Below are 16,897 nucleotides of genomic sequence, written 5' to 3'. Positions count from 1 at the left end.
ATTTATACCTGAATTGGTTTGGCGTTCAGGCAGTGCAACGGGCTGTATTACCCCATATGCAGATTCATCCTAGGCCCACCAGCTCCCAGGTATTTTGATGCCACATTTGTTCATGGTCAGATTCTCCAGGGAGAGGCCTCAGGCAACAACTGACCAGTTCCCAGGGAGCCCCATGGGCATCAGCATCTGAGGCAAAAGAGCCCAGAGCTCCCAGCCTCCATCCACTTCTTCGGGACTTGGTGGTAGCCATCATCTCCATGCTGGGCTCTGTGTAGGACTGTAGGCCGCCTTGAAGTGAGTTGGGAGATACTAGCTTGGTGAAGAACCATGGCATGATGCCCACGAGATGACTGGGGTGAGGCAGTGGTCAACCACAAGGCCATGGATCTGGTGGAACTCGGCCAAATGTGAGGCATGCAGGGTCTCCTTCCAGAACACATGGTAGAAGGTGAGGTACTTTGCGAGCATGAAGGGCTTGCTCAGGCAGGGTGGCAGAGAGTGGCGGCTGACATGGTGTGCGTGCACATGCAGCGACTTTCCCCACCTCCTTCTGCCCCCTGCAGTCCCGTTTGTTCACCTGTGAGCCCTGGCCACTCTGAGAGTGGGTTGGCTTGACCTGTTGGATATAATCCATTAGGAGCTGCAAGGCTTCAGCTGGATATCTCAGGAAGGTGTCATGCTGGTCGTGTCCTTGGTGCTGCTGGGGCTAGAAGAGGGTGTCAGAAGTACCAGAAGAAGCACTCCAGGAGGTAGACCATTGCCATCCCCGTGAACCACAACTCCAGATAGATCTGCCAGACCTGGGTGTGGACTTGAGCAGGGTGTGCAGGTGTACGCTGTGGTGGAGGACAGGCCGGGGGCCCAGAAGTTGTAGGGCTTGAAGGGCAGCCCTGCTAGGAGCCGCTGAAAATCATCCAGGGGCACAGTTCCACCTCCTGCTTGGATGCTGGTGCTGAAGATGCTGCCTTTTCTCACACAGCAGGTCTTCAGTCACTTCAGTCAGCAGCTTCCTCCTAAGTAAAATGATTTTAAATAAGGTAGCAACACTAAAAATATTTTATTATGATAAAATCTAAAGCCACATAAAGATTGAGTCATTAATATTCTTGTATCAATTTAGAGCATTAGTATATATATTTACTAAAACTCTTAAATAAACAATAGAAATTTGAGGAAATTATAATTGTTACTGATTTTTTACAGCAAGGTGACCCAAACACCCAATGAACAGGTTACATAATTGGAAATGTATATTTCACCTCACGGACAGTTAATAGGTTCCGTTGCTGCTTATTGAAGAGCCCTTCTGGGTTGACTCTCTCCTTATTGATGCATTGCTGCAGCAAGACCAGCTTGTGTTCTGCCAAGGTCAGTCCCCCAGGTTGGGGTAGGGGGATGTGATGCTTCTCTTCCAAAAATGTTAAGTGCAATCCTTAATCTTAGTGTACCACATGATGAAAACCATACTCTGGTTGAACCAGCAAAAGCCAAAATGCTGGGGTAGACTCAGCTCTACTAAACACACATTAAGAATGGGGAGGTTCCTTAAAAAATAAAAATAGAATTACCATATTATCTCCAAATCCCACTTTTGGTATATGTTCAAAATCATTTAAATCATGATCATGAAGAGATATATTCATTCCCATGTTCATTGAAGCATTATTCATAATACCCATGACAAAGAAACAACCTAAGTGTCCATTGACAGATGAATGGATAAATAAAATGTGGTAGATCCATGCAATATAATATTATTTAGCTTTAGAAGAAGAAGAAAACCTTGCCATATGCAGGAGCATTAATGAACTTTGAGGGCATTATGCTGATTAATATTAGCCAGTCATAGAAGGACAAATATTCATGGTTCCACTTACATGTAGAATCTAAAAAAGCCAAACTCAGGAAGAGAGAGTAGAATGTGGTTTCAGGGGCTGAGGGGAGGGAAAACAGAAAATTGCTGTTCAATGGGTATACAGTTTTAATTATGCAAGATTAATAAATTCCAGAGATTTGCTGTACAGCATTGTGCCTATGGTTAACAATACTATAGTGTTGTTAACTGTTGTGTGCACTTAAAAATTTGAGGATAGATCTCATGCTTTGTTCTTACTAGAATAAAAAGAATTAAAATGATTTAAAAAAGAATGGGGAGGGATGACAGATGAATAAATAACCAAAAACAAACAAACAAACAAAAGTTCATTTTAATTTGCATACTTGCAGATTTGCAAAGATTAGAAAAAAGTCATTGGCTTACATTACATAACAATACCTGAGTGCGAGCTGTAGCTGCTCTGATCCACATATCCTCTCCTTCCAGGACTCAGGCTGAGGAGAAGACTCTGTTTCAGACACGTTGTTTTGTGTAAAAGAGAAGAGAACAAAAGAGTCACAGAGATTCACAGTGTTTCTTAAAGCTCTTGCTTGCACGCAGTTGGGTGAACTCTTCTCACATTCCACTGGTCAAAGCAGGCTATAGGATCTAGCCCAAAGTCAAAGTGGTGGGATGTACGTTTCTCTGCAATGAAGTCACATGGTTGTTGGTAGGGGTGTATAATCAATCCTCTTACAGGGAAGGAGGGCATTTATTAATTGTGAACAATAATAAAATAATCACTTTTGGATTTCTTAATATAACTCAATTTATTTTACCAGTAAAATAGAATGCAAAGTTTGATTTTTTTTTTTTTGGTTTATATTTATCCATATCACTGTCCTTGACTCTATTTTATCTCAGTAACTTAAATGCCTATTCTCTACCATCTTCTCTTTGTGTCCTACAGTGTTCTGAATGCCATGCAGGTTTATTATTATTATTAATTAAGCTGACCCTTTGTTCAAATAATTGAAATGCTCTTTATGAACCCATAAGTGGATCAACAAGAGAATAACTAATTTTCCATATACATAGAATGAGTATGTGTTAGATACAAAGCAAAAGACCAGAATCGGCAAGGTAACTCTACATCCATTTCTTCAATGAATTGGAAAGATAGTCACTAATTAAGAGAAGATAAATTATCCTTCAGCCTTCGAAAATATTAAAATACATACACACATGTATCCAACATCTTGCTTCCCCATCCCTCAGGATTTTTCACACACATATACATGATACAAGTTGCTATGGTAATATGCTTATCTCCATGGCAATTGATCATTACATCTATGTTTGTGTCCATTGTCTCTTAATAGACAAATTATAGGCTCTAAAGCCAAAGATTCAAATCCTCAGAAAATATACAAAACAAATTCACAAAAAGCGGAATTTTTACCCAAAAAATATTTTGTTAAATATTTCTAATGATACAAGAAAAAGACTGGAAAAGCAAAGGTTTAGAAAATTAATAGCTAAAATGGAACTATAGAGAATACATGCTCTTGGAAAATGAAAGATTCCAAACAGCTGCAAATGTTCAAAAATGAATGCTTTCTCACAATATAACATAATACAATCTGGCTTGTGGCAGTCTCCATGTAGCTGAGAAGATTGCTCCCCAGCAGAAAATGGACTTCAGGATTCTTATCCCCAGAAAGTCATCATTGTAAAATTTTCTAGCCTCTGGGAAAAGAATCAGTTTTACTCTTATAGAGAAAGTCATAAACATTGACTAGAAGTATGAATAAATTGAAACTACTTGACCTATAGAGAAGTATATAAGACAGAGACTTCAATCTCTGGTAGTATTATAAAAATTGACATTTGAATTCATATATGAAACACATCTCTACCTGTTAACTGCAACAACAACAAAAAATAACTTTAAACACTGTCATTGAATTCTGGTTAATTTTGTGGTACAAATAAAAACAACGTTTTGATTAGGTCAGAGGACTGATTTTTATCAACAATTTAGGTTTAAGAACAATATTTGCTTTAACATGCATCCCATTAAAATGTCTTTATATGCTTCCTAAAAGAGGACACTAATTTTAACAAATCATTTTTTTAAGATATTTTGATATTCTATGGTCCATAGGAAGGTAACTTTCATTTGTAAACTTAAGTTATATAAATAAGAGTATGGTAAGTAGTGTTGATGAAAAATTAATCAGTCAGTCTATGAAATAGGTGAAAAATTTTATTCAAGCCAAATTTGAGGATTATAAATTGAGAAGAACACATCAAAAAGCTCTGAGAACTGTTTTGTCCATTAGAAGTCAAGGCACAGTTATATAAGTTTTTAAACAGAAGGTTTACATTAATTGATATATTATTGACAGTTTACATAATCCAGATCTAAGTGTCATCGTTGCCCCTTACAAAATCAAGAAAGAATGTTATCTTTTAAAGAGTTATCTTGTGGATGCTAGAAGAATGTTGCTCTTTATGGTTGATCAGGTATTTCTGTCAATGGCGGAGGTGTGGTTGATGCATAATGCAGATACACAATGAACAGTAGGGGGCAGAGAGGAGGCCAAAGGGCAGAGAAAAGTTTTTCATGTTTAATTTTTTCTTGTCTTGCCATAAAATATGAATTTTATTTAACAGTAGGAACATCAAATAGCTACAAACACAAAATAATACATTTACTGTAAATGCTATAATATTTTTATCTACCTCACATAAGTTACGGAAAAGCATAAATATAGAAACTGGGAGATCTTATAATGAGATTAATATAGTTAATTTCAAAGATTTTTGTTTACAAATTAAAATAACTTTGTAACAGATATATCAGTAAACAACTAAAAATTAGTGAAATATGAATATTCTTAAATCCAACCTTTAGAAAATGACATTTTAATGAGCATTAAAGGGCAAAAGAGTGAGAGTGAAATCATGCAGGAACCTGTGAGGCTCTCCTGGGTACAAAAGCCTTTCTTTGTCCCTAGCTTCTTGCTTGTAGGCCTTCTCTGAGTTCCAAAGGGCAGATTCAAATAGTTACTAATTAGGGAAGTGAGGGAATGCAGAAACAAAGGAAAAGCATTCAAGAAACATGTAGTGTAGTGATAAAGCTGATACATATCTTTGAGTTCTTCTACAGGAAATACCCAGGCGGAGGATTGTAACTTCAGGCTGAGCACAAGCACATAGATCACAGACTGGTTGGAACCAGAAGGCTGATGATTGAGATTCCTTAATCACCACTCTGTCACCTCACCAACAACCAATCAGAAGACAGTTCTGCACTCTGCAGCCTTAACAAAAAAAACTGTCTATAAAAACTCTTCCCTGAAGAGCACCAGGAGTTCAAGTCTTTTGAGCACAAGCTGTGTGTACTTCTTGCATGGCCCTTGCTATAAACCTTTTCTACTCTAAACTCTGAACTTTCAGTTTGTTTGACTCATTGTGCAGCAGGAACATGAATTTGAGTTCGACAACAAGAGAGCAAAAGATCCACATTGTCCATTTATTAGCTCCATAACATTTCAGTTTTAGATATTCATTTAACCATTCTCTGTTGATGGATAAACTTGCAGTTATTCAATATTGTATTAGAAACTGAGATACATACAATGAGATATCTGGAAAAATATTTCTGACTATGTTTTGACTAATTTACTATTTAGATGTTAGTCCTTTCCTCATTCACCTTTATGAGAATTTTGAACAGGAAGTTAGCTAGTAGTTTCCTTTAAAATAAAGCAATTTATCCTTGTTTAAATACTTACATGAATATATAATATTTGGGCAATTAGATTTGGCTAATCTCAACAAAAAATCCAGAAAGAAATATATAGGTAAAAATTCACATATTTATCTACAGAAAACATCTCTCCAGCAAAATGTAAAATATCTAATTACACAAATATTATATAAATCCTTTAAATATTTGCCCTTTTTTTATGGTCTTATGGTTTACAGTAGTATATGCTATTAAGGAATAGTCAGAAACACAGCTATACCACATTATTTATGGGTGTTTTAGTGGGAAGAGTATGTATTGGCTTCTTTGGAGGCAAGCACTTAATTTCTTTCCTTAACTCTTGTTCACCTGCTTTTTGTCAGTGGTACCAAAGCATAGTCAGAATTATACACCAAGAAATCATTTTCATGTATGCATCTCTACTTACAAAACAACATAAAATACATTTGGAAATAAATATCCATCAAAGAACACTTGATAATGGGACCAAAAAGGAAACTTACTCTAGTCATAGTGTGTTGCTTTGGATAGGGGTCCAGGATATCATGAAATAACAAAACCCTCAATTGGCTACAGATATGTGGGAGATTATCTTGGTCCCTTGGCATTGTTCATACATTGAGTCAGTCAATTACCTAGTTAATTCTTAATACTGAAAATCATTTGCTAAAGGTGTTACAGCTCCAATATTAAAAACATGTTTCAAGTCATCTTCATAAGAAATGGGACACAGTGAGAGGCTTATTATTTTATCTTTTCTGTAACTTTGTCTTATTTCTTTATAATCCTAATAGACCATGGACATATATATCTAAATGTCACTAGCATACATCAAAAATCCTTAACTACCTACATTGTACATGTTAGATAAAAAAAAGTATGCTTTCTTCACCTTCCCCCACAGACAGAGGCTGCCTCATACAAACATATTTCAAGATTTTCACAGAGATATCTTCACAGTAATTCTGAGGAAAAAAAAAAAAAAGAAAAGATGCCCACTATTAATCAAAGTAGCTATTATAACTAGCCGAATTCAGATGAGAAGGGATTGAAAATTTCTTTCCCAGCTGAGTTTATTACAACCTTTTACATATTAAAGCTCCTTATGACTTATATTAGGAAACTGTAACTTTAAATCTTTACATTCTAACTAATGATTCCCCAAATAGGCTCTCATTTTCTTTTGTTATAAAAACTCACATTTTCTATCTTTTATTAGTGTATGAAATTTATAAGAAAACCAATATTTTTGCCAATTTTTGTCCTATGCTGTGCTTTAAGAATTCTTTGGTTCATGGTATGTAACATAAGTGTCCTGGAAGCTACCCACAAACCACCCTTCTCACATCTGAAAGAAAAGGAGAAAAAGAGAGGAAAAGAAAGGACAACTCCCCATTGAGGGCAACAGTGAAAAATAGAAAGTGTTAAACTTGGACCATCTCAAACCAAAGGCCCACAGACTTAATATAGAAGAATAGTTAAAGGAAATAAAGACAGTAAGCAATTTGCAAAGTGTTGTCAAAAATTCTGTTCTATTTTTTAAAAAATATTTTTGAGGTTGATCATTATGTGTTTATGTATGTGAACAAATGTCTATTATTTTTTCTCAGCCTCATTTTAGTCATAGATCATTAATTTTGATATGTTGTGTTTTCACGACCATTATTTTCTTGTTATTTTGCAATCTCCTATTTTATATTTTTCTTTTGTCCAAGAGTTATTTATGAGGTAAATATTTAATTTTCTGAAATTTTCTTTCTTTCTCTCTCTCTCTGTCTTTCTCTCATTTCCTCTCTCTCTCAATTTCTAGTGTTATTCAGAGAAAATGGTCTATATTATTCCACTTTGAACATTGAATTGAACAATGGATTCAGTTTTTGGGGAGATGAGAGAATTTTAGACAACATATGTGTGTGTGTATGTTAAAAATGTTATTTCTTGTAAAAAAAAAAGCAAAGTTTCACATGAGTTCTTTTGTTTAAGCTCATAGATTGCCTGATCACATTGTCTATTTCATTATTAACTTTAGGATATTTGATTAGGAAGATCTGAAAGATATGAGTTCAATTTCTCTATTTCTGTTGTATCTTATACAATTCTCTTTGCTCATCCTGTTTATTGTGCTTTGTGTATTTTATTTTATACTTTTATGTATTCTACCCTACCCTCCTCTTTTCCTCTCTTCCTTTGTTCCTTCCTCCTCTTCTTCCCTCACCCTCTCTCTCTCTTACTTTTATCAGCTGTTTTATTTGATATGTAAAAATATGATTGTTAAACCTTATTGTGTATTTACCTTCTATAATTTAAAGTTCATCTTTTTCTTAGAAAATACTTTTAACTTTACTACAAAGTGCTTGAAAGTAATATCATAGATTCTTTAAACTCTTTGTTAGCAGCTGTCTGGTAAGCATTATTTTTTTGGCCATGCGGCATGCAGGATCTTAGTTCTTCAACAAGGAGTCAAGCATGTGGTCCCTGCAGTGGAAGCAGAGTCTGAACGACTGGACTGCCAGGGAAGTCCCAAGCATTTTTGCATACTTTAAAAATCTGAGTGACATGTCTGTGTCATTTTCATTTTAGTTATATATTTTCAGGTAAACTCGGTGTAATGTTCTTCATTAGAACTTGTAACTCTATTTCTTTTAATAATTATATTTGTTCTGTTTACATTAATTGATAAGAAGTAGGTTTGGCCTAATTCTATTAACTTACATGTTCTTTCCAAATACTGTCTTTATTATTCTTTGTCTTTTACTATAGGATTGCATTTTCTTATATGCACAGTTATTGAACAGTTTTATTTAAAACTTTGCATACTACATTTGAACCTTTGCTTTTACTTTAGAACTTTAGCAACTGCTACCTCCCTAGTCCAATCATCTCCTTCCTGGATTATTTCAACAACTTCTGCACTCTTGCTACATTCACTTTTGCTATTCCTCTTCTTTACCTTTCTCAACTCAGCAGCAGGAGTGAGCCTTTAAAAATGTTGCTTCCCTGTTCAAAGTTACTCAGTGGTGTCCAACTGATCTCAAAGGAAAGGTCTTATTTAATACTTCAGGCTTTATTTCTACTCACAAGTGAAGACTTTCAAATTCCATCCCAACAACACAACGTCCTTCACTGCAGACTTTGTCAGCTTTCAGAAAAACATGTTACCAAGTTGTCCACACCTCACATTGAAAAATACTTCCAAAATAAGTCCCTCTTAACTATACTGAGAAGTGTGGCTTTGCCAGAATATAAACATGGGAAATATCTACTTATATTCAAGACATCGTCTCTATGTATCCTAATGCAAAATTCAATTATCAGTGTATCAGAGCTTCTCTTCCATTATGTTTCCATTCCAACTTGAGTAACAGCAAATGGAGGTACTAAAATGGAGTTCTGCTGCTAATCACCAGGCAGAGTTAGTGTCTGACTGACTAGCTAAAAATTTCAATGTTCTGCAATCCCCACAGTTTTGATAATTCACTAGAACAACTCACAGAGCTCACTGAAAGTGCTACGCTTAAGATTAGACTGTTATCATAAAGAATACACATAGGGAAAGGTCTGAGAGGGTTCCAAACACAAAGCTTCTGTGCCATCACCCCACAGAGTCAAGACATTTCACCCTCTTGGTACATCAATATTTACCAACCAAGTGAATGTGTTCACCAGCCAGGAAGCTCTATTAAGCTTTAGTGTCCAGAGTTTTTAGTGAAGTTTTATTAGTAGGCATGATTAATTAAATCATTAGTCACAGGATTAAACTCAGTCTCTAAACTCTTCCCCAGAGGTCTGGCAGTTGAAAGTCTCAACCCTCTAATCCCCTTTTTGGTTATTCTGGTGACCAGCTCCCATCCAGAAACTATTAATGAACCCAGCATGAACCACCTCTTCTTTGCCATAACAATGCAACTCTTCTCACTCAGGAAATTCCTAGAGTTTTTGAAGTTCTGAGACTTTATGGGACAAAACCCAAGTATATTATTTTTCATTCTACACCTTCCCAATGTTTATGCTCTATTTCTCTACCTCTCCAAGGCCAACACTTCATATTTGTGTTGAGAACACATGACAGCATCAGAGAATACTGCATTAGAAGTTTCTTGACTTTTTATAAGTTCAACCTGAATTTCTTTAACCCTGTCCACGACCGGCAACTTCATTAGCTGAAGTCATTTACATTCCAAAAAACTAACTTCCATACTCACTGGGACCAGATACCACACACTCACTTGTAAGCCATAACAACAGCCACCTCTAATGTTACTAATTTCAGCAGGTTAATTTTTTATCAGTCAAATTGCATTCCATTTTTTTGTCCAATCCTGATATATTATGGCAAATTATAAAGAGCAACTTGATCCATTTCCCACTCCCAAGCATGTTACTCATGAGCCTTGGTGTCTTGGATGTGATAAAAGGACACTGAGAATAACTGAGCCTCAGAATTTAGGACTCTATTGATACCACAACAACCATGACATGGAAGTTGGGCATTACCTGATTTACTTCTCTTAGAGAAGATAGATGGGAAATATGGCCCATTCTATCACATTTAGAGCCCTGCCACAAGGTCACCATATAAAATGACTAGGTTGTACAAAATAAATAGGAAAAACAGCATTTTTTAAACATATTTATTGGAGTATAATTGCTTTACAATGGTGTGTTAGTTTCTGCTTTATAACAAAGTGAATCAGCTATATATATATATATACATATATCCCCATATCACCTCCCTCTTGTGTCTCCCTCTCACCCTCCATATCCCACCACTCTAGGTGGTCACAAAGCACCAAGCTGATCTCCCTGTGCTATGCAAACAGCATTATTTTTATGTAGTAATTTATAACCTTGTGCATCTGATGGCTATGGCTGGACAAAGGCAAATCATTTCTTAGAATTGAATGGCAGTATCCTTCAGCTCTTAGTATTGAAGAATTGTATAAAATTTATTTTACAAATATAAGGACTTTGAAGAAATATTTTACTTAAAATCATAATGCCACATAACCAGCAGAGAAAAGAGGAGAAGTGGTTTAAACTTCCTCTGGCTTTTGGAGTTTATTCTAAATCTACTGAATAGTAAGCCCTCATTTAATTAATGGTATCCAGTCTAGCATCAGGTCTCTGAATTCTTAGCTTACTAAATACTCTTAAATCCATTAATTCCTAAAAATTCTCTACTAAGCATACTTAACACTTTAAGTAAAGGGTGGGCAGGAGAGCACAAATCTCTGAGTGATCTTAGAGTGAGGTCCAATGTCTCTCAAAGGAAAGGAAAAGATCCCTCTAGATTTTTGTATTTTGCCTCCAAGTCTTCTGGTATACTTTTGATTGAATCTACAATAATGTGGTTAGTTTCACTTTTTTTTTTTTTTTTTTTTTTTTTCCCGTACGTGAGGCTCTCACTGTCGTGGCCTCTCCCGTTGCGGAGCACAGGCTCTGGACGCGCAGGCTCAGCAGCCATGGCTCATGGGACCAGCCGCTCCACAGCAGGTGGGATCTTCCCGGACCGGGGCACAAACCCGTGTCCCCTGCATCGGCAGGCGGACTCTCAACCACTGCACCACCAGGGAAGCCCTGTTTCACTATTTTTTAAAAGGCATTTTGAATGACACCATAGAACAAATTGATGCTTCGGGACACAGTGCCTTGTTTCTCCTGAGGTTTCACCCATCTCATGTATACACTGTCACATACACCCAAAAAGTACTGCTACTTCCATGTTAGAAGAATATTGAAGGCCCATGTCCTATAGCAAAACCATTTGTCATGGTGAGTGTTTACTCCTTGAATGAGGAAAGTCTCATCTCATAACAGGCAACTCTCTCCCAATGCTGATATTTCACTTTTGTTTTAAAAGTAACTTAAGAGTGGTCGGTAGGTCCATTTGACAGAAAAAATTCATTTGGATTATCTGGATTTCCTTGAGGGAATTCTTATTCTCATTTCCCATGGTTTATATCTTTAGTAAACAATGATTTCTGAAAGTTAGCAGATTGAAATTGTCTAAAATGTAAAAGAAGAGACTCAGTGGTCACCTGTGGGACTTGACTTAGAGACATACCTCCCAACCTCCCAGTTTTTGCCATATCTAAGAAAAATAATTTCAAATGCAAAGGAAAATAACATTAGAAGAAATCTGTCACCCAGACTTCTTTGTGTGTGAGAATCAAATTGCAACAGAATCCATGGAAAAAGCAGATGGAGGGACCATGAAATATTTTAAGTGAAAAAAACTAACTTTAAAGGTGGCAGAAATCATACTAGGAACACACAAGGAGCTAAAGAATTAGGAGCACTTATTAGGAGAAAAGTTTAACTCTTACAGATGATGTTAGAATTGAGTGAAGGAGGAAAAAAGATTTATCCAAAATAGTATAGTGGAATTTGTTTCTGATCGTTCAGGTTAGGAAAGTTTTGGAAAGGAGGAAAAGCATGCAGGGGGACTATCCAGTGAGTCTGTGCAGAGTGGTTGGTGGGAGGCAGGGGAAGATGAAGAGAGAGTATGAAGGGAGAGTATCGAGGAGGATTGTGCAGAGGAAATATGCACAAGGATTCATTGGAATCCAGAGATTTTATAGAGAAGAAAAAGGAAAGGTCTGAGAGAAAACATTGCACAAAACATTGCCAAGGAAGACCATATCCAGAATAATATTCAAAGGTATTCTCTGAACAGAGAAATTGATCTTTAGGAAACAATTGGGAATTTCCACCTTGACATTGGGGGAATAACCACAACAACCATTGCAGCCAACATGCACTGAATGGTCACTATATGGTGAACACTGTGCTAAGGACTTGGCCTGTTTTTTATCATTTAATCTTCACAGAAAATCTATATGTTCTGAAATCTTTACTTATTTCCTAGAAGAAAGAGTCCATCAATCAGCTTTGAGTCTTAAAGCTGACTCACATGACCTCTTTAGCAAGACCATACTCGTGAAGGCAGAGAGTAGTACAGAGAAAAAGAATTTTCTGAAATGCTTTGTTCCATCTTACAGCATAAAAAAGAGTTAGCCTTTGGTTAATGTAACTATAGAATATTACAAAAGTGGGGAGGAGTCCTTCCCAGACTGAAAGGCTTTGGGGAAAGCTTAAACCTTTTGGTTCCACTAGATTGGGGGAGGAGAAGGAAGATTCAGGTAGATCTAAGGAGTCAGACACACATGAGTTATGATTCCAAACTTTCCCAGAAGGATGGCCATAGGGACAAGGGTAGGAATCATTAGTTATTTGAGGAACTTGAGAGCTTCCAGAGATATTGGCACACATTCATGTCTCTAATGATCCACGGTCACTTTCCTCAAAAGTACATGGTAACCATGCTGCAGCATCGGCAATAAAAACTAGAAGGGTTAGCTAGAAGCCAGTCTGGAACTCTATGTGCTGAGAATTGTGAGAAAAAGACCCAGAATTGTCCAATGACCATAAAAGGAAACAGAGAAGTATTAAGAAAGTCTGTGGGCCAGCAGAGGCATGGGATTAAAATGAAGGGTGTGTGTGAGGTGTGAAGACTTTGAGTCCAGAGCTAAATGGCCAGGGTTAAGGATTCTAGCAGTGGGTGCCAGAACATCATGCTCCCCAAAAGCCAGGTTTTATGATGTCTTACTCCAGAAGATATCAGTTCAGGAGGAGCCTAAACCCAGCACCCCAGAACAGGGTCCAGCAAGTCTGCAGAGGACACCTTGTTAATACAAATATTTCAAGTCTTCCTCTCTTGATTCAAGGTCACAAGACCTCTCTAAATACATAGTCAAAGACTTGGAGAGGAAGGAGAGGAGAGCAGAATGTGAAAAGACAACATTTTATCCAACAGTGACTCAGTTTTTACAGGAAGAGACTGATTACATTCCCTGATGAACCTAAACTTATCACAATGTAAGTAAAACTTAGATATCCCAGCCATCACCATCCTAAACCAATATCCATGGGTAAGAGTACATATGTACCAAGTGCAAATACATTTTTGGTACTACAACACTGGATTTGGGGATTTTGGTGTGGTTGTAGGATCTTTTTTCTATAATCATGTTGTTTTCTCCCTCAAATGGAAATATAGTTTTGAAATGATTTTTACTTAAAGGTTTTAATTATCCTACCTATAGAACTGTGTTAATTATCTCTTTTTATTTAAAACAGTTTGAAAATGTTTTAAAACTCTCTGGTTATTTCCATAATTTTGATCAATTTTGGCTTTTGAGTCCATTTTGGTATTGTATGGTTCTTATTAAAATAATCATCTAAGTTTGGTCTCAAGTAAAATTTTTTCCTTCCCATTAGTTTTTCTTAGTTAGCTTAGTATGTTATTTAATTTTAAATCCTTGAGTTGATTAAATACTTTATTTCCTTGCTTTTTTAGTATAAATGTTCTGTTTTTCAAATAATCTTTCTTGTAAAATATGATCGATGATTTGGGGTCGATATAACGATGGTAAAGAGAATATGTTCCAGATTTGCAACAAATAAAGTTAAATAAGAACTCAAACTAATATTTTTAGTGGACATATATTGATTGCTTCTGACATTAATCATGTCCCTGTTCTTTTCTTTTCATGACAGTGTCCAGAATTTTGCAACCATATAGTTTTAAATTGGAAATGATACTGGTTACTCTACCCAAGAACCGAGGGGACCTTGTAGGCTCCTTCTTCTCCTTGGGAGATTTGTTAAAGAGACCAGGATGGTTTACACCAAGACTTTTCATAAAACAGTCTTTTTAAAGACTCCATAATCAGATATTATGTGTTTATCTGTCTAAAAGAATTGCAACAATTTCATCAAAGCTTACGATTTTTCACATAAACACTAAAGTAAAATTTTCATATACATTTTCATGGTCCATGCTAAAGTTGAGACAAGAATTCAGAGCATTGGCAATATGGCCAGTTAGATATCTCTACAATTCCTGCTTTATTTTGGAGATGAAGACTTGAAACCAGGTAAAACATCCACAGTGTGTAGGTATCTCAGTTTTGCTAGTTACAATCTTGCCTTTGGTGAAATAAGTTGTGTTGAGGACCTATACTTTGGAAATAACCATTGCAATAAGATATCTTAACTGGTCATTTTCAGTAATTCTTTTACTAGAGTTTTGGAATATATTTGTTAATATTTGTTTATTATATGTTTGTTCTAATAGGTGGTTTTGTGGCCAGAAACTTTGCTACTTTGCTACTAAAAGTTAACTTTTCTGTGTTTGTTGGGATAGACTAAATTTATCCAGGGCTCCAGTCTGCAGCAGGTACCATTGATCTCACTAGAACTGTCACAAAGTGGCCGCTTTATTTAGAAATCTGTCTCAAGCAAGTGCAAGCTGGATTTCCACAAGCACACTTTTATTTTCTTTCTTAAAAGTATTCCCAGCACTGAAGTTTACCCCCTCTTGACTAGCCTATGTGATCTCTGCAGTCCCAGGTTCACTAATAATAAGAATATATTGGAAATTCCATCTGCATAAATCCAGTAATGTTTATTTTTCATAAATCAGGTGTCAAAAAAATGCTTCCCTCCATCCTTCATTTCTTTCTCTGCTATTATATCTTGAATATTTTTTTTTTTAGTTTTCTCTCCTATGGATGCTAACTTTTACTCTCCTGAACTGATGATACAAATGTTTCTTAACCATTTATATATATTTTTGATATTTAAATAAAAATTTGACCAGAATGGGAAATTAAATAAATGGGTGCAAATCGTGATGTTGATTGTGTACACAGCCATCTTTTTTCCCCAGGAGTGCCACCATTTAAATGAAGTAAAGCAATTCAGTACTGCCTTAGGTTATTTTATGCCCATATATGTCTACACAATCTGAGAAGTGGAGCTAAGATAAACATTTCTCAAGTAAAACTACCATCTGCTTTTATTGCTCTTCAATTTTCAGTAATGCCTCTAAGATTTAACTATAAGAATAGACACAGTGATCACTTTTCCATATAAGAAAAGGATTATAGACAGAATGAAAATACTCCCATTTTATATCCTTTTCCCTATGATGTCCTAAACAATAAAGCGATAGCAACAGCTAAATGTTTTGTAAATTCTCTTCTTTATAACAACTGCAAATCAGTTCTTAACATATATTTGACCCTGGAAAAACAGTAGGAAATACCTTGTGGTTGACTTTGCATCACAAAACAGCTTCTCTTTTTGAAATAGCAGCTACAAATATCTCAGTGGCTAATTAAACCTTAGCAATTATTACAGGAAATACAATAAATATTGGGCTTTTCTTCTTATATATGGTAAAATTTTTCTCTTTTTACTTCCTTCTCCAATTAAAATCAGTAGATTTCAGTATTATTTGTATTGAAATAATTTTATCTATACATATAGATAAAATTCAGCTCAGCAAAGTTTTCATACAATCTCTTAAATTAGTTTCCTATTTCTGCATAACAAATTATTGAAAACTTAGTAGCTTAAAACAATACTTATCATGAATTCACAGTTTCCATGGGTCAAGTATCTGGGTATAGATTTGCTGTATCCTCTACTCTGTGTCTGACCAGGCTGAACTCAAGGTGTTGCCCAGGGCTGTAATCTTGTCTAAGGGCTCAGAATTTATTTTAAGCCCACTAGCTTTTGGCAGACTTTAGTTCCTTGCATCTGTAGGACTGAGGTATTCAACTCCTAGAGGCTGCTTGCCATTCCCTGCCAAGTGGCCATCTCCAAAACATATCAGTTTGCTTCTGCTCAGAACAGCAGGAGAATGTTTCTATGACTCCTAATCTCTTTGACTTCTGAGAATTTTGAAGAAATCATTTGGTTAGCTGATTATCATGCACATCCAGGATAGTCTCCTTTTTGCTTAAATCCAAGTCAACTGATTCAGGAGTTTAATTATATCTGTAAAATCTCTTTTGCCGTAAAAGTTAACATGATCAAGGAAATAAAATTTCATCATATTTACAAATCACACTCACATACAAGGGAAGAGGATTATTCAAGGCATGTTCACCGAGTCAAATAATTATATAATATTATTTTACAATAACTCATTATTATATTATATTATTTTATATAATAGTGAATATTATTATAATAATATTCAAGACATATTCATTCTAGAGGCAGGACTTTGGGGTCATCTTAGAATTTTGCCTACTATAACTGTTTAGCCAATTAATGTCAACATAATTTTCCATCATTTGCTTGAGAATACATGCGACTGAAATTTAGAGAAATATGACTAAAGTAATAGCTATCATTTTTTTATTCTTACTGTATTCCAGGAACTGTGCATTGTTACTAATTGAATTGAACTCAGGATAAACTGAGTCTTCACAAAACCCTGTTGGTTA

General features: G+C 35.8%; 1 pseudogene; it reads right to left on the bottom strand.

Moving 5' to 3' along the window:
- Positions 1-69: 69 nt before the first annotated feature.
- LOC132531923 (phenylalanine--tRNA ligase alpha subunit-like) lies at positions 70-9,751 on the bottom strand (annotated as a pseudogene).
- Positions 9,752-16,897: the final 7,146 nt, after the last annotated feature.

The sequence above is a fragment of the Lagenorhynchus albirostris genome, chromosome 13 (genome assembly GCF_949774975.1).
Source record: "Lagenorhynchus albirostris chromosome 13, mLagAlb1.1, whole genome shotgun sequence".
Lineage (NCBI taxonomy): Eukaryota > Metazoa > Chordata > Mammalia > Artiodactyla > Delphinidae > Lagenorhynchus > Lagenorhynchus albirostris.
The sequence above is the reverse complement of the archived record's forward strand: the minus strand, read 5'-3'. Positions and strand labels throughout refer to the sequence as shown.